Consider the following 19,295-nt stretch of genomic DNA (forward strand, 5'->3'; position numbering starts at 1 on the left):
CAAGTTGATCACCAAAACATACATCAAGTGGATCATAGAATACCCCATTGTCACCACAGGTATCCCACGCAAGACATACATCAAGTGTTCTCAAATCCTTAAAGACTCAATCCGATAAGATAACTTCAAAGGGAAAACTCAATTCATTACAAGAGAGTAGAGGGGGGAGAAACATCATAAGATCCAACTATAATAGCAAAGCTCGCTATACATCAAGATTGTACCACCTCAAGAACACGAGAGAGAGAGAGAGAGATCAAACACATAGCTACTGGTACATACCCTCAGCCCCGAGGGAGAACTACTCCCTCCTCATCATGGAGAGCACCGGGATGATGAAGATGGCCACCGGAGAAGGATTCCCCCTCCGGCAGGGTGCCGGAATGGGTCTAGATTGGTTTTCGGTGGCTACGGAGGCTTCTGGCGGCGGAACTCCCGGTCTATTCTGCTCCCCGAAGTTTTTAGGGTATAAGGGTATATATGGGAGAAAGAAGTACGTCGGTGGACCTCCGGGCTGCCCACGAGGCAGGGGGCATGCCCAGGGGGGTGGGTGCGCCCTCCACCTTCGTGGGCAGCCCGGGACTATCCTGGTCCATCTCCGATACTCCGTGGGCTTCTTCTGGTCCAAAAATAATTTCCGTGAAGTTTCAGGTCAATTGGACTCCGTTTGATTTTCCTTTTCGGCGATACTCTGAAACAAGGAAAAAACAGAAACTGGCACTGGGCTCTGGGTTAATAGGTTAGTCCCAAAAATAATATAAAAGTGCATAATAAAGCCCATAAACATCCAAAACAGATAATATAATAGCATGGAACAATCAAAAATTATAGATACGTTGGAGACATATCAAGGCCTCCTTTTAATAGAGTTCCGGACCAAAGCATTAACACATAGTGAATACATGAACTCCTCAAACTACGGTCATCACCGGGAGTAGTCCTGATTAATATCACTTCGGAGTTGCCGGATCATAACACATAGTAGGTGACTATAGACTTGCAAGATAGGATCAAGAACTCACATATATTCATGAAAACATAATAGGTTCTGATCTGAAATCATGGCACTCGGGCCCTAGTGACAAGCATTAAGCATAGCAGAGTCACAGCAACATAAATCTCAGAACATAGTGGATACTAGGGATCAAAGCGTAACAAAACTAACTCGATTACATGATAAATCTCATCCAACCCATCACCGTCCAGCAAGCCTACGATGGAATTACTCACGCACGGCGGTGAGCATCAATTGGTGATGGAGGATGGTTGATGATGACGATGGCGACGGATTCCCCTCTCCGGAGCCCCGAACGGACTCCAGATCAGCCCTCCAGAGAGGTTTTAGGGGTTGGCGGCGGCTCCGTATCATAAAACGCGATGAATCCTTCTCCTCTATTTTTTTCTCTCCGAAAGTGAATATATAGAGTTGGGGTTGAGGTCGGAGGAGCTCCAGGGGGCCCACGAGGTAGGGGGCGCGCCCCCCACCCTCGTGGCTGGGGTGTGGGCCCCCTGGTCTTGATCTTTTGCCAGTATTTTTTATTATTTCCAAAAGGACGCTCCGTGAAGTTTCAGGTCATTCCAAGAACTTTTGTTTCTACACATAAATAACACCATGGCAATTCTGCTGAAAACAACATCAGTCCGGGTTAGTTCCACTCAAATCATGCAAGTTAGAGTCCAAAACAAGGGCAAAAGTGTTTGGAAAAGTAGATATGACGGAGACGTGTCAACTCCCCCAATCTTAAACCTTTGCTTGTCCTCAAGCAATTCAGTTGACAAACTGAAAGTGATAAAGAAAAACTTTTACAAACTTGGTTTGCTCTTATTGTTGTAAATATGTAAAGCCAACATTCAAGTTTTCAGTAAAGATTATGAACTAACCATATTCACAATAACACTTAGTTCTCATGTTTACTCATATCAATGGCATAATCAACTAGGGAGCAATAATAATAAATCTTGGATGACAACACTTTCTCAAAACAATCATAATATGATATAACAGGATGGTATCTCGCTAGCCCTTTCTAAGACCGCAAAACATAAATGCAGAGCACCTTTAAAGATCAAGGACTGACTAGACATTGTAATTCATGGTAAAAGAGATCCAGTCAAGTCATACTCAATGTAAACTAACAATAATGAATGCAAATGACAGCGGTGCTCTCCAACTGGTACTTTTTAATAAGAGGATGATGACTCAACATAAAAGTAAATAGATAGGCCCTTCGCAGAGGGAAGCAGGGATTTGTAGAGGTACCAGAGCTCGGTTTTGAAATAGAGGTGAATAATATTTTGAGCGGTACGGTATACTTTCATTGTCAACATAACAACCAAGAGATTGCGATATCTTCCATGCTACACACATTATAGGCGGTTCCCAAACAGAATGGTAAAGTTTATACTCCCCTCCACCAACAAGCATCAATCCATGGCTTGCTCGAAACAACGAGTGGCTCCAACTAACAAGAGTCCCAAGGGGAGTTTTGTTTGCAATTATTTTGATTTAGTTTGCATAAAGCATGGGACTGGGCATCCCGGTGGCTAGCCATTTTCTCGTGAGTGAGGAGCGGAGTCCACTCCTCTTGAGAATAACCCGCCTAACATGGAAGATACGGACAGCCCTAGTTGATACATGAGCTATTCGAGCATACAAAATAGGATATTTATTTGAAGGTTTAGAGTTTGACACATACAAATTTACTTGGAACGCAGGTAGATACCATATATAGGTAGGTATGGTGGACTCATATGGAATAACTTTGGGGTTTATGGGATTGGATGCACAAGCAGTATTCCCGCTTAGTACAAGTGAAGGCTAGCAAAAGACTGGGAAGCGACCAGCTAGAGAGCGACAACAGTCATGAACATGCATTAAAATTAATCAACACCGAATGCAAGCATGAGTAGGATATAATGCACCATGAACATAAATATCGTAGAGGCTATGTTGATTTTGTTTCAACTACATGCGTGAACATGTGCCAAGTCAAGCCACTCGAATCGTTCAAAAGAGAATACCACCCTATCATACCACATTACAATCATTTTAATAGCATGTTGGCACGCAATGTAAACCATTATAAGCTCCTAGCTAATTAAGCATGGCATAAGAAACTATGATCTCTAGTTGTCACTACAAACATGTTTATTCATAATAGGCTGAATCAGGAACAATGAACTAATCATATTTACAAAAACAAGAGAGGTCGAGTTCATACCAGCTTCTCCCATCTCAATCAGTCCATCATATATCGTCATAATTGCCATTCACTTGCACGACCGAATGATGTGAATAATAATAATAGTGCGCGTGCATTGGACTAAGCTGGAATCTGCAAGCATTCACTAAACAGGAGAAGCCAAGGCAATATGGGCTCTTTTGTCACATGAACAATAATGCATATAAGAGCCACTTCAACAATTTAATTATGGTCTTCTCCTATCAACCCCCAAAGAGAAGAAAAGAAATAAAACTATTTACACGGGAAAGCTCCCAACAAGCAAAAGAAGAACATGAAATCTTTTTGGGTTTTGTTTTTAATTACTACTACAAGCATGGAAATTAAAACTAGCTAAAAGCTACAACTAATTTTTTTTTGTTTTTTCTTAAGGTTTATTAAGCACACAAGAAGAAAGCATAAAAAGGAAATAAACTAGCATGGATGATACAATGAAAAAGTATGAGCACTGACATCTAGTTGAGTGTGTGAACATGAATGTAATGTCGGTGAGAAATACGTACTCCCCCAAGCTTAGGCTTTTGGCCTAAGTTGGTCTAATGCCACGGATGGCCTGGTAGATATCCAAAGTTGTAACTGGGGTCGTACTGTGATGCAGCAGTCATTGCATCGCGGGCTGCAGCTTGGAGGCGAGCTATCTTAGCTCTCCTCTTATACTCTTCCGCCTCCTCTCTGATTATAGAATATCTCCCTTTTGCCTGAAAGTCAAAGAAAGTAGAAGCAAGGAGAGCTACATGATAGGTGCGTCGTCTGTCAAAGATTAGTCGGCACTGGAGGAACTGATCGTTCCTCTCAACAAACTGATGATGAACCATAGCCTCATAATCCAAATAAGCAGGAGGCAACTCAATATCATCCTCACGTATGGGTATACCAAGAAAATTAGCTATGCGGGTTGCATAAATTCCACCAAAGAAATCTCCATTAAATCTATTAAGATGCAACTGACGTGCAACAATGGCTCCCAAATTATAAGATTTATCTCCTAACACAGCACTCCTAAGAATACTGAGGTCAGGCACACACATGTGACATGCTTCATCTTTACCATTAATGCATCTACCTATGAAGAGAGCAAAATAATGTATAGCAGGAAAATGAATGCTCCCTATGGTAGCTTGTGCTATATCTCTAGATTCCCCCACAGTTATACTACCAAGAAAATCTCTAAATTAAGATTTGCGAGGTTCACTAGTACTACCCCATTGTGGAAGTTTGCAAGCAGTGGTAAAGTCCTCTAAGTCCATAGTGTAAGAATTTTCATAAAGATCAAATAGGACAGTTTGAGAATTACGTGAAGATGAAAATTCAAACCTCCTCACAAAGGAGCTAGTGAGATAGTGGTACTAACGGCATTTTTCTTCCTCGAAGCTTACAAGATCAGCGTTACGCAAATATGTGTTAAATTCTTCCTTAATCCCCGCTCGATCCATGAAGTCCTCTGAAGGCCATTCACAAGGCCGCACTGGAGCGTCCCTTGGTGGCTCATCATCAGCATCACACATTGCAAGCCTGGGTTCTTGTTTCCTTGAAGAACCACCTTGGTATATTTTCCTAAACATATTTCCTCCTCTGAAAAATTTCTGAAATTTTTAGTAAATTCAAATAAAAGTAAACCAAACTCAATAGAATTGATAGCAACTACTCCTACAAGTGCCTAGAGCCTATATCATGCATCAAAACTACTTGGAACCACATAAATTTGACATGCAAGCTCAAGAACAGGGTCACCTAGGCAGCACAAATTTGCAATGAATAAAGCACTAGAACAAAAACTAATTGGACCAATGGAGGAGTCACATACCAAGGAACAATCCCCCCAAGTAGTTTTGTGAGAGGTGCTTTGAGCAAGGAGATCGAAAATGGCAGCAAAATGAGCTTGGACTCGGTTATGAGCTGGATAATGGTGTTTGTGGGAGGAAGAAGGAGTGTGTGGGTGCAGGAATAAGTGCAGGAGGTCCACCGTGGGCCCACGAGGCAGGGGGCGCGCCCAGGGAGGTAGGGCGCGCCCTCCACCCTTGTGGCCAGGTGGATGCCCCCCTGCTGTGTTCTCAGTGCCAAATATTCTCAAATATTCCAGAAAAAAAATCATATTTAAATTTCATGGCATTTGGAGAACTTTTATTTTCGGGGTATTTTTATATTGCACGGATAATTCAGATAACAGACAGAAAATACTATTTTTATTTTATTTAATATAAATAACAGAAAGTAAAAGGAGGGTGCAGAGAGTTGTGTTTTCTAAATTCATCCATCTCATGATCATCAAAAGGAATCAATTAACAAGGTTGATCAAGTCTTGTTAACAAACTCATTCCGAATAACATGGAACCAGAGAACTTTCGAATAACACTAGGTTACCTCAACGGGGATATGCACATCCCCAACAATAAGAATATTATATTTCTTCTTGGCGGTAGGAAGAGGAAATTCAAAACCTCCAAAAATAATCGATGGAATTTTTCCAATAGAATTGATATTGTGGACTTGAGGTTGTTTCCTCGGAAAGTGTACCGTATGCTCATTACCATTACCATGAAAAATGACATTGCCTTTGCTGCAATCAATAACAGCCCCTGCAGTATTCAAAAAGGGTCTTCCAAGAATAATGGACATACTATCGTCCTCGGGAATATCAAGAATAACAAAGTCCGTTAAAATAGTAACATTTGCAACCACAACAGGCACATCCTCACAAATACCGACAGGTATAGCAGTTGATTTATCAGCCATTTGCAAAGATATTTCAGTAGGTGTCAACTTATTTAAATCAAGTCTACGATATAAAGAGAGAGGCATAACACTAACACCGGCTCCAAGATCACATAAAGCAGTTTTAACATAGTTTCTTTTAACGGAGCATGGTATAGTTGGTACTCCGGGATCTCCAAGTTTCTTTGGTATTCCACCCTTAAAAGTATAATTAGCAAGCATGGTGGAAATTTCAGCTTCTGATATCTTTATTTTATTAGTAACAATTTATTTCATGTACTTAGCATAAGGATTCATTTTAAGCATATCAGTTAATCGCATACTCAAAAAGATAGGTCTAATCATTTCAGCAAAGCGCTCAAAATCCTCATCATCCTTTTTCTTGGATGACTTAGGAGGAAAAGGCATGGGTTTCTGAACCCATGGTTCTCTTTCTTTACCGTGTTTCCTAGCAACAAAGTCTTTCTTATCATAACGTTGATTCTTTGATTGTGGGTTATCAAGATCAACAGCAGGTTCAATTTCTATATCATTATCATTGCTAGGTTGAGCATCAACATGAACATTATCATTAACATTATCACTAGTTTCAGGTTCATTACCAGATTCTGTTTCAGCATCAGAAATAGAAATATCATTTGGATTCTCAGGTGTTTCAGTAATAGGTTCACTAGAAGCATGCATAGTCCTATCATTTTCTTTTTATTCCTTTTAGAAGGACTAGGTGCATCTATATTATTTCTCTGAGAGTCTTGCTCAATTCTCTCAGGGTGGCCTTCAGGATACAAAGGTTCCTGAGTCATTTTACCAGTTCTAGTAGCCACTCTAACAGCATAATCATTGTTCTTACTATTCAATTCATTGAGCAAATCATTTGGAGCTTTAAGTACTTGTTCTACTTGAGTGGTAACCATAGAAGCATGTTTACTAATAAGTTTAAGTTCACCTTTAACATTAGCCATATAATCACCCAAGTGTTCAAGCATATCAGCAGTGCGTTTTAATTCTCTACCAAAATAAGCATTGGAGTCTTCTTGCTTAACCATAAATTTATCAAACTCATCTAAGCATGGGCTAGCAAACTTAGTAAATGGGATTTCAGCTTTATCATATCTATAGAGAGAATTTACCTTTACTACATGTGTCGGGTTATCAAGACCATGTATTTCTTCAATAGGAGATGGATTAAAATTATGCATCTCTTCGTCAGGCGGTAAATTAAGACCATGTGTTTCTTCAATAGGAGGTAAATTCTTAACATCTTCAGCTTTAATACCCTTTTCTTTCATAAATTTCTTTGCCTCTTGCATATCTTCAGGACTGAGAAATAGAACACCTCTTTTCTTCGGAGTTGGTTTAGGAATAGGCTCAGGAGTTGGCTCAGGAAGTGTCCAATTATTTTCATTAGTCAACATATTATTCAATATAATTTTAGCTTCATTCGGTGTTCTTTCCCTGAAAACAGAACCAGCACAACTATCCAGGTAATCTCTGGAAGCATCGGTTAGTCTATTATAAAAGATATCAAGTATTTCATTTTTCTTAAGAGGATGATCAGACAAAGCATTAAGTAATTGGAGAAGCCTCCCCAAGCTTGTGGGAGACTCTCTTCTTCAATTTGCACAAAATTATATATATCCCTTAGAGCAGCTTGTTTCTTATGAGCATGGAAATATTTAGCAGAGAAGTAGTAAATCATATCCTGGGGACTATGCACACAACCAGGATCGAGAGAATTAAACCATATCTTAGCATCACCCTTTAATGAGAACGGAAATATTTTAAGGATATAAAAGTAACGAGTTCTCTCATCATTAGTGAACAGGGTGGCTATATCATTTAATTTAGTAAGATGTGCCACAACAATTTCAGATTCATAGCCATAAAAAGGATCAGATCCAACCAAAGTAATTATATCAGGATCAATAGAGAATTCATAATTCTTATCAGTAACACAGATAGGTGAAGTAGCAAAAGCAGGGTCAGGTTTCATTATAGCATTAAGAGATTGCTGCTTCCATTTAGCTAATAACCTCTTTAGATCATATCTATCATTGCAAGCAAGAATAGCTACAGCAGATTCTTCATCCAGAACATAACCCTCGGGAACAACAGGCAATTCATATTTATTAGGGGGAGAGTCTTCATCATCACTTTCATCAATATTATCAGTTTCAATAATTTCATTCTCTCTAACCCTAGCAAGTTGTTCATCAAGAAATTCACCAAGTGGCATAGTAGTATCAAGCATAGAAGTAGTTTCATCATAAGTATCATGCATAGCATAAGTGGCATCATCAATAACATGCGACATATCAGAATGAATTGCAGAAGCAGGTTTAGGTGTCGCAAGATTACTCAAAACAGAAGGTGAATCAAGTGCAGAGCTAGATGGCAGTTCCTTACCTCCCCTCGTAGTTGAGGGATAAATCTTGGTTCTTGGATCTTTCAAGTTCTTCATAATGATAAGCAGATATAAATCCCAAGTGACTCAAAGAATAGAGCTATGCTCCCCGGCAACGGCGCCAGAAAATAGTCTTGATAACCCACAAGGATAGGGGATCGCAACAGTTTTCGAGGGTAGAGTATTCAACCCAAATTTATTGATTCAACACAAGGGGAGCCAAAGAATATTATCAAGTATTAGGAGCTGAGTTGTCAATTCAACCACACCTGGAAACTTAATATCTGCAGCAAAGTATTTAGTAGCAAAGTAATATGATAGTAGTGGTAACGGTAGCAAAAGTAATGTTTTTGGTATTTTGTAGTGATTGTAACAATAGCAACGGAAAAGTAAATAAGCGAAGAACAATATATGGAAAGCTCGTAGGCAATGGATCGGTGATAGAGAATTATGCCAGATGCAATTCATCATGTAACAGTCATAACCTAGGGTGACACAAAACTAGCTCCAATTCATCAATGTAATGTAGGCATGTATTCCGAACATAGTCATACGTGCTTATGGAAAAGAACTTGCATGACATCTTTTGTCCTACCCTCCCGTGGCAGCGGGGTCCTAGTGGAAACTAAGGGAAATTAAGGCCTCCTTTTAATAGAGTACCGGACCAAAGCATTAACACATAGTGAATACATGAACTCCTCAAACTACGGTCATCACCGGGAGTGGTCCCAATTATTGTCACTTCGGGGTTGCCGGATCATAACACATAGTAGGTGACTATAGACTTGCAAGATAGGATCAAGAACTCACATATATTCATGAAAACATAATAGGTCCAGATCTGAAATCATGGCACTCGAGCCCTAGTGACAAGCATTAAGCATAGCAAAGTCATAGCAACATCATTCTCAAAACATAGTGGATACTAGGGACCAAACCCTAACAAAACTAACTCGATTACATGATAAATCTCATCCAATCCATCACCGTCCAGCAAGCCTACGATGGAATTACTCACGCACGGCGGTGAGCATCATGAAATTGGTGATGGAGGATGGTTGATGATGACAATGGTGACGGATTCCCCTCTCCGGAGCCCCGAACGGACTCCAGATCAGCCCACCCGAGAGGTTTTAGGGCTTGGTGGCGGCTCCGTATCGTAAAATGTGATGAATCCTTCTCCTTTATTTTTCTCCCCGAAAGTGAATATATAGAGTTGGGGTTGAGGTCGGAGGAGCTCCAGGGGGCCCACGAGGTAGGGGGCACGCCCCCCACCCTCGTGGCTAGGGTGTGGGCCCCCTGGTCTCGATCTTTTGCCAGTATTTTTTATTATTTCCAAAAAGATGCTCCGTGAAGTTTCGAGTCATTCCGAGAACTTTTGTTTCTGCACATAAATAACACCATGGCAATTCTGCTGAAAACAGCGTCAGTCCGGGTTAGTTCCATTCAAATCATGCAAGATAGTGGTAAGTATTCCCACCTGTCAAGCAAGTGACCCGGGTTCGATCCCCGGCAACGGCGCCAGAAAATAGTCTTGATAACCCACAAGTATAGGGGATCGCAACAATTTTCGAGGGTAGAGTATTCAACCCAAATTTATTGTTTCGACACAAGGGGAGCCAAAGAATATTCTCAAGTATTAGCAGCTGAGTTGTCAATTCAACCACACCTGGAAACTTAATATCTGCAGCAAAGTATTTAGTAGCAAAGTAATATGATAGTAGTGGTAACGGTAGCAAAAGGTAACGGTAGCAAAAGTAATGTTTTTGGTATTTTGTAGTGATTGTAACAATAGCAACGGAAAAGTAAATAAGCGAAGAACAATATATGGAAAGCTCATAGGTAATGGATCGGTGATAGAGAATTATGCCGGATGCGATTCATCATGTAACATTCATAACCTAGGGTGACACAGAACTAGCTCCAATTCATCAATGTAATGTAGGCATGTATTCCGAACATAGTCATACATGCTTATGGAAAAGAACTTGCATGACATCTTTTGTCCTACCCTCCCGTGGCAGCGGGGTCCTAGCGGAAACTAAAGGATATTAAGGCCTCCTTTTAATAAAGTACCGGACCAAAGCATTAACACATAGTGAATACATGAACTCCTCAAACTACGGTCATCATCGGGAGTGGTCCCGATTATTGTCACTTCGGGGTTGCCGGATCATAACACATAGTAGGTGACTATAGACTTGCAAGATAGGATCAAGAACTGACATATATTGATGAAAACATAATAGGTTCAGATCTGAAATCATGGCACTCGGGCCCTAGTGACAAGCATTAAGCATAGCAAAGTCATAGCAACATCAATCTCAGAACATAGTGGATACTAGGGATCAAACCCTAACAAAACTAACTCGATTACATGATAAATCTCATCCAACCCATCACCATCTAGCAAGCCTACGATGGAATTACTCACGCACGGCGGTGAGCATCATGAAATTGGTGATGGAGGATGGTTGATGATGACGATGGCGACGGATTCCCCTCTCTGGAGCCCCGAACGGACTCCAGATCAGCCCTCTCGAGAGGTTTTAGGTCTTGGCGGTGGCTCCGTATCTTAAAACGCAATGAATCCTTCTCCTTTATTTTTTCCTCCCCGAAAGTGAATATATAGACTTGGGGTTGAGGTCAGAGGAGCTCCAGGGGGCCCATGAGGTAGGGGGCGCGCCCCCCTCTGATACGTCCATTTTGCATCATGCTTTTATATCGATATTTATTGCATTATGGGCTATTATTTCACATTATGTCACAATACTTATGGCTATTCTCTCTTATTATACAAGGTTTACATAAGGAGGGAGAATGCCGGTAGCTGGAATTCTGGGCTGGAAAAGGAGAAAATATTAGAGACCTAGGTATTCTGTGGAGTTTCAGGACTTTTGGAGTTGTGCAGAATAGGTCTCTAATATTTGCTCCTTTTCCAGCCCGGATTTCCAGCTGCCGGCATTCTCCCTCCTTATGTAAACCTTGTAAAATAAGAGAGAATACGCATAAGTATTGTGACATAATGTGAAATAACAACCCATAATGCAATAAATATCGATATAATAGCATGATGCAAAATGGACGTATCAACTCCCCCAAGCTTAGACCTCGCTTGTCCTCAAGCGAAAAGCCAAAATCGAAAAATATGTCCACATGTTTAGAGATGAAGGTGTCGATAAAAATAAAATAAGGACATGAGGGCATCATTATCATTCTTAGAACAGCAACTTGTATAATTCTTGTCATATGATATCTTATGCTAGAGTAATAATTCAATCACAATGTCAAGTATGAATTGTAAACTTCATTGAAAACTAACAAACTATAATCTCAGTCATTGAGGCAATTGCAATTTATCATAACATAGGAAAGAGTCAATGTATAAGAGCTTTTGAGCAAGTCCACATACTCAACTATCATATAGTCTTTCACAATTGCTGACACTCACGCAATACTTATGGGTATGGAGTTTTAATCGGACACAGAGAAAGATAGGGGCTTATAGTTTTGCCTCCCAACGTTTTACCTCAAGGGTAATGTCAACAGTAATAGTTCATGAAAACCCACATCCAATTAGCCATATATACCGGGATCATTCCAACATATTGTGCTTGCCAAAGGGTAAAATGTAAAAAGGAAGGGTGAAGATCACCATGACTCTTTTGCAGTAAAGGAGATAAAAGTAAAAGATAGGCCCTTCGTAGAGGGAAGCAGAGGTTGTCATGCGCTTTTATGGTTGGATGCACAAAATCCTAATGTGAAAGAACATCACTTTATATTGCCACTTGTGATATGGACCTTTATTATGCAGTCTGTCGCTTTTATTACATCCATATCACACGATCGTATAAAGCTTATTTCCTCCACACCAATCAATCATACATATTTAGAGAGCAATATTTTTATTGCTTGCACTGATGCCAACTTACTTGAAGGATCTTACTCAATCCATAGGTAGATATGGTGGACTCTCATGGCAAAACTGGTTTAAGGGTATTTGGAAGCACAAGTAGTATCTCTACTTGGTGCTGAGAATTTGGCTAGCATGAGGGGGAAAGGCAAGCTCAACATGTTGGAGGATCCAAGAAGATATAATTTATCTCAGATGTAAGCAAACATAACCCATTATGTTGTCTTCCTTGTCTAATGTCAACTCTTTAGCATGTCATATTTTAATGTGTGCTCACAATCATAAAAGATGTCCAAGATAGTATATTTATATGTGAAGACCTCTCTTTCTTTATTACTTCCTATTAATTGCAACGATGACCAAAACTATGTTTGTCAACCCTCAATAACTTTTATTCATCATACTCTTTCTATGTGAGCTCATAACTCTCCATAAGACTCACATGATCTCTTTGTTTCTTTTTATTTCGTTCTCTTTTCCTTTATTCACTTGGGATCATGGCAAAAATAATCAAGCCCTTGACTCAACACTAATCTTTATTATATAGCTCACGGACTCGATTACATAGAGGGATCATAAAGCAAAACTTAAAACTAGATCATGCCATAAACTTTATTCTACCAGATCAAAATACTACTAATAGGATCGAACTAAAGAAAACGGTAAAGATAGGAGTTGTGATTGTGATACGATACCGGGGCACCTCCCCCAAGCTTGGCGGTTGCCAAGGGGAGTGCCCATACCCATGTTATTATATCTCCTTGGTTGGTGAAGAAGGTGGAGGTGTTGTTGATGATGCAGGCTTGTCGTCCATCTTCCAAGGCATAGGTTCACCATCATAGAAGGATGATCGAGTCTCTAGAATCCTCGAATCTGCAGCCAAACTCATTCTTTTGAATCTATATTCATACTCACATTTTTGGTTTTGCAAGTCATAGATTTGGGCTTGGAGGTGCTCGATCTTCTCATATAGCTTGAAGATGGCCTCCTCGGTGTTCTTGGCATCCGACTTGTAGTTGTTAGTGAACTCCGCGAGCATCGTGTGGCTAGCGTTGATTCCACGCTCCACCATCCCCTGGCACTTGAAAAATTGTTGCTCCATTACTTCGAGCCTCGTCCACACGCTTCCGGTTCCCTTTGGTCCCTCAGCATCGCGAATGTGCAGCAACCCATCACGCAACCCATCACGCATCTCAATGGTTTGAGGGTGTCGCAGCACCTCCGTGAGGTAAGAGTTGATGACCTTCTCGAAGAACTTGTCCTTGGAAGCACTTGGGGACGTCATGATAATCTAGATCTGTCAGAAAAATAGCTCGAAACAAAAACAGGAGATTTTTGCGTGATACAGGAGTCAAAACCCCTGGGAGACTATATAATGAATTTTTACCGACCAAAATACGTATCGTGCAAGAAAACGGAGTCCGGAAGGCACACGAGGTGCTCACGAGGTAGGGGGCGCGCCCTCCACCCTCGTGGGGCCCTCGTGTCCTTCCCGGACTGCTACTTAATTTACTATTTTTCTAAATATTCCAAAACGGAGAAATATTGCCTTAAAAATTGTTTTGGAGTGGGTTTCCTTACCGTACCACATACCTATTCCTTTTCGGAGTCTGAAACGTTCTGGAAAGTGTCCCTTATGTATTCCTCCGGGGTTATGGTTTCAATAATATTGGTTTCAAAATTTATGGGATTACCTGAGATGTAATGTTTAATTCTCTGACCCTTTACCACCTTCGGATTTGTGCCTTCGAAGTTATTGATTTTTATGGCATCGGAACGATAGACCTCCTTGATAACATAGGGGCCTTCCCATTTAGAGAGAAGTTTACCTGCAAAAAATCTTAAACGAGAGTTGTATAGACATACATAATCACCTACATTAAACTCACACTTTTGTATCCTTTTGTCATGCCATCTTTTAACCTTTTCTTTAAACAACTTGGCATTTTCATAAGCTTGGGTTCTCCATTCATCAAGTGAGCTAATATCAAATAACCTCTTTTCAACGGCAAGTTTGAAATCATAGTTGAGCTCTTTAATAGCCCAATATGCCTTATGTTCTAGTTCGAGAGGTAAGTGACATGCTTTTCCATATAACATTTTATACGGAGACATACCCATAGGATTTTTATATGCAGTTCTATAGGCCCATAATGCATCATCAAGTTTCTTGGACCAACTCTTTCTAGACCTATTGACAGTCTTTTGCAAAATTAATTTGACTTCTCTATTACTCAATTCTACTTGACCACTAGACTATGGGTGATACGGAGATGCAAATCTATGATTGACGTCATATTTAGCAAGCATTTTACAGAAAGCTCCATGAATAAAATGTGAACCACCATTAGTCATTAAATATTTAGGGACTCCAAACCTCGAAAAAATAACTTCTTTAAGCATTTTAATAGAAGTGTTATGATCAGCACTACTAGTTGGAATAGCTTCTACCCACTTAGTAACGTAATCAACAGCAACTAAAATATGTGTATATCCATTAGAGGTAGGAAAAGGTCCCATATAATCAAAGCCCCAAACATCAAACGGTTCAATAACAAGTGAATAATTCATAGCCATTTCTTGACGTCTACTAATATTACCAATTCTTTGACATTCATCAGAAGATAGGACAAACTTACGGGCAACCTTGAAGAGAGTAGGCCAATAAAAACCGGATTGCAATACCTTATGTGCAGTTCTATCTCCCGCATGGTGTCCTCCATAAGTTTCGGAGTGGCACTTGTGTAGGATCTGTTCCTATTCATGCTCAGGTACACAACGTCTAATAACACCATCTACTCCTTCTTTATAAAGATGTGGGTCATCCCAAAAGTAATGTCTCAAATCATAGAAGAACTTTTTCTTTTGTTGGTATGTGAAGCTAGGTGGTATAAATTTAGCAACTATGTAATTAGCATAATCTGCATACCAAGGGGTACTACGAGAAGTACTTATGACATTTAATTGTTCATCGGGAAAGCTATCATCAATAGGTAGTGGGTCATCAAGAACATTCTCTAACTTAGATAAGTTGTCTGCAACGCGGTTCTCAGCTCCTTTTCTATCAACAATATGCAAATCAAATTCTTGTAGCAAGAGAACCCATCTAATAAGTCTAGGTTTAGCATCTTTCTTCTCCATAAGATATTTAATAGCAACATGATCAGTGTGGATAGTTACTTTAGAATCAACAGTATAAGGTCTGAACTTATCACAAGCAAATACAACTGCTAAAAGTTCTTTTTCAGTAGTAGCATAATTTCTTTGAGCATTGTCTAGAGTCTTACTAGCATAATGGATAACATTTAATTTCTTATCAACTCTTTGCCCTAGAACAACACCTACAGCATAATCGCTAGCATCACACATAATTTCAAAGGGTAAATTCCAATCAGGTGGCTGAACAATAGGTGCAGAGACTAATGCTTTCTTAAGTATTTCAAATGCTTCTACACAATCATCATCAAAGACAAATGGTATATCTTTTTGTAATAAATTAGTCAGAGGCCGAGAAATTTTTGAGAAGTCCTTAATGAACCTCCTATAAAATCCGGCGTGACCAAGGAAACTTTTTATACCTTTGATGTCCTTGGGACATGGCATCTTTTCGATAGCATCAACCTTGGCTTTATCAACTTCAATACCTCTTTCAGAAACTTTATGCCCCAAGAAAATACCTTCATTAACCATAAAGTGGCACTTTTCCCAATTCAAGACAAGATTAGTTTCTTCACATCTCTGCAAAACTCGATCAATATTGCTCAAGCAATCATCAAAAGAAGATCCATAGACGGAAAAGTCGTCCATGAAAACCTCACAAATCTTTTCACAAAAGTAAGAGAATATAGCCATCATGCATCTTTGAAAGGTAGCAGGTGCATTACATAAACCAAAAGGCATACATCTATAAGCAAAAGTACCAAAAGTGCATGTAAAAGTAGTCTTTGATTGATCTTTAGCCGACACAGGTATTTGAGAGAAACTAGAATAACCATCTAGAAAGCAGTAATGTGTATGTTTGCATAATCTTTCTAGCATTTGATCGATAAAAGGTAAGGGTAATGATCTTTCTTAGTAGCCTTATTTAATTTGCGGAAATCAATTACCATCCTATAACATGTAATAATTCTTTGTGGAATCAATTCATCTTTATCATTAGGAACAACAGTAATACCTCCCTTCTTAGGGACACAATGAACATGACTTACCCACTAACTATCAACAACGGGATAAATTATACCTGCCTCCAGAAGATTTAGTATTTCTTTTCTTACCACTTCTTTCATTTTAGGATTCAGATGTCGTTGAGAATCACGAACTGGTTTGGCATCTGCTTCCAAATTTATTTTATGTTGACATAGAGTGGGACTAATGCCCTTAAGATCATCAAGAGTATATCCAATAGCAGCACGGTGCTTCTTCAGAGTTTTCAATAATCTTTCTTCTTTATGCACTAAAAGGTTAGCACTAATAATAACAGGATATATCTTCTTTTCATCAAGATAAGCATATTTAAGATTATCAGGCAACAGTTTAAGCTCAAACACAGGATCACCCTTAGGTGGAGGAGGATCCCCTAGGATTTCAACAGGAAAATTGCGTTTCAGCATAGGTTCCTGTTTAAAGAATACTTCATCTATTTCCCTTCTTTCATTCATAAACATATCATTCTCATGGTCTAGAAAATATTGTTCTAAAGGATCACTAGGAGGTACGGCAATAGAAGCAAGACCAATAATTTCATCCTTACGAGGCAATTCTTGTTCACGGTGTTGTTTACTAAATTTAGAGAAATTAAACTCATGAGTCATATCATCTAAGCCGACAGTAACAATATCCCTAGTGCAATCTATGGTAGCATTAACAGTATTTAAGAAGGGTCTACCAAATATAATGGGACACAATCTATCTTGTGCGGAACCAAGAACAAGAAAATCAGCAGGATATTTAGTTTTCCCACACAAGACTTTAACATCTCTAACAATTCCCATTGGTGAAATAGTATCTCTATTAGCAAGTTCAATAGTAACATCAATTTCTTCTAACTCAACAGGTGCAATGTCATGCATAATTTCTTTGTATAAGTCGATAGGTATTGCACTAGCACTAGCACCCATATCACATAATCCATGATAACAATGATCTCCTATTTTAATAGAAATAACAGGCATGCCTACCACACGTCTAGGTTTATCTGTATCACTGGGTTTAGCAATTCTAGCAGTTTCATTACAGAAGTAAATAACATGCCCATCTATATTATCAGACAAGAGATCTTTAACAATAGCAATATTAGGTTCTACTTTAACTTGCTCAGGAGGTGTATATGTTTTAATATTGCTTTTACAAACCACAGTTGAAGCTTTAGCATGATCCTTTATCCTAACAGGGAAAGGTGGTTTCTCAACATAACAAGTAGGAACAATAGGATCATTATAAGTGACAGTCTTTTCTTGAACTTTAATAGGTCCTGCTACTTTTACTTCTATGGGAGGATGATATTTAAGTCACTTCTCCTTAGGGAGATCAACATAAGTAGCAAAAGATTCATAGAAAGAAGCTACTATCTCAGAATCAAGTCCATATTTAGTGCTAAACTTACGGAAAATATCAGTATCCATAAAAGATTTAACACAATCAAACTTAGGTGTCATACCTGACTCCTTACCATTGTCGAGGTCCCAATCTTCAGAGTGTCTATCCAATAAATCCCATCTAAATCCAATAGTCTTCATCATAAAAGAGCCAGCACAAGAAGTATCAAGCATGGTGCGATTATTTTCAGAAAGCCGAGCATAATTTTTTTGAAGAATTGTTTCTCTTGGAAGTTCATGATTGGGGCATGAATATAACATTGATTTAAGCCTCCCCCAAGCTTGAGCGATGCTTTCTCCTTCATGAGGCCCAAAATTATATATATAATTGCGATCATGATGAACAAGATGCATAGGGTAATACTTTTGATGAAATTCCAATTTCAATCTTCTATAATTCCATGATCTCGTATCATCACATAGCCTATACCATATCAATGCGTCTCCCTTCAAAGATAAAGGGAAGACCTTCTTCTTAGCAACATCATTGGGTATACCTGCAAGCTTAAATAATCCACAAACTTCATCCACATATATTAGGTGTTCATCAGGATGCTTTGTTCCATCTCCTGTAAAAGGATTAGCTAGCAGTTTTTCTATCATACCCGAAGGATACTCATAAGGAATTTCATTTTCATATTCATTTTCAATAGGTTCAGTAGGTTGAGGAGCAACTCTTTGCTCTACTGGTCGGGGTGAAGATACCCCGAACAAGACCCTCAGAGGATTACTTTCCATAGTAACAAGTGACAGTAAATTTCAGCACACTATATAAATTTTTCCTTACCAAATTCCACCTACCAAAGGCGCTTCACTCCCCAGCAATGGCGTCAGAGAATACCTTGCTGAAAACCGCTTATCATTTCCTTCTGCTCCTCGTTGGGTTCGACACTCTTACTTATCGGAAGGACTACGATAGATCCCCTATACTTGTGGGTCATCACCCACCCTCGTGGCTAATGTGTGGGCCCCCTGGTCTTGATCTTTTGCCAGTATTTTTTATTATTTCCAAAAAGACGCTACGTGAAGTTTCAGGTCATTCCAAGAACTTTTGTTTCTGCCCATAAATAACACCATGGCAATTCTGCTGAAAACGGCGTCAGTCCGGGTTAGTTCCATTCAAATCATGCAAGTTAGAGTCCAAAACAAGGGCAAAAGTGTTTGGAAAAGTAGATACGATGGAGACGTATCATTCACCACCCTCAGATTTGTGCCTTCGAAGTTGTTGATTTTTATGTCACCGGAACGATAGACCTCCTCGATGACGTAAGGACCTTCCCATTTAGAGAGGAGTTTTCCTGCAAAGAATCTTAAACGAGAGTTGTATAATAATACATAATCACCGACATTAAACTCACGCTTTTGTATCCTTTTATCATGCCATCTTTTAACTTTTTCTTTAAACAATTTGGCATTCTCATAGGCCTGGG

Source organism: Triticum urartu, chromosome 2 (genome assembly GCF_003073215.2).
Source record: "Triticum urartu cultivar G1812 chromosome 2, Tu2.1, whole genome shotgun sequence".
Classification (NCBI taxonomy): Eukaryota; Viridiplantae; Streptophyta; class Magnoliopsida; order Poales; family Poaceae; genus Triticum; species Triticum urartu.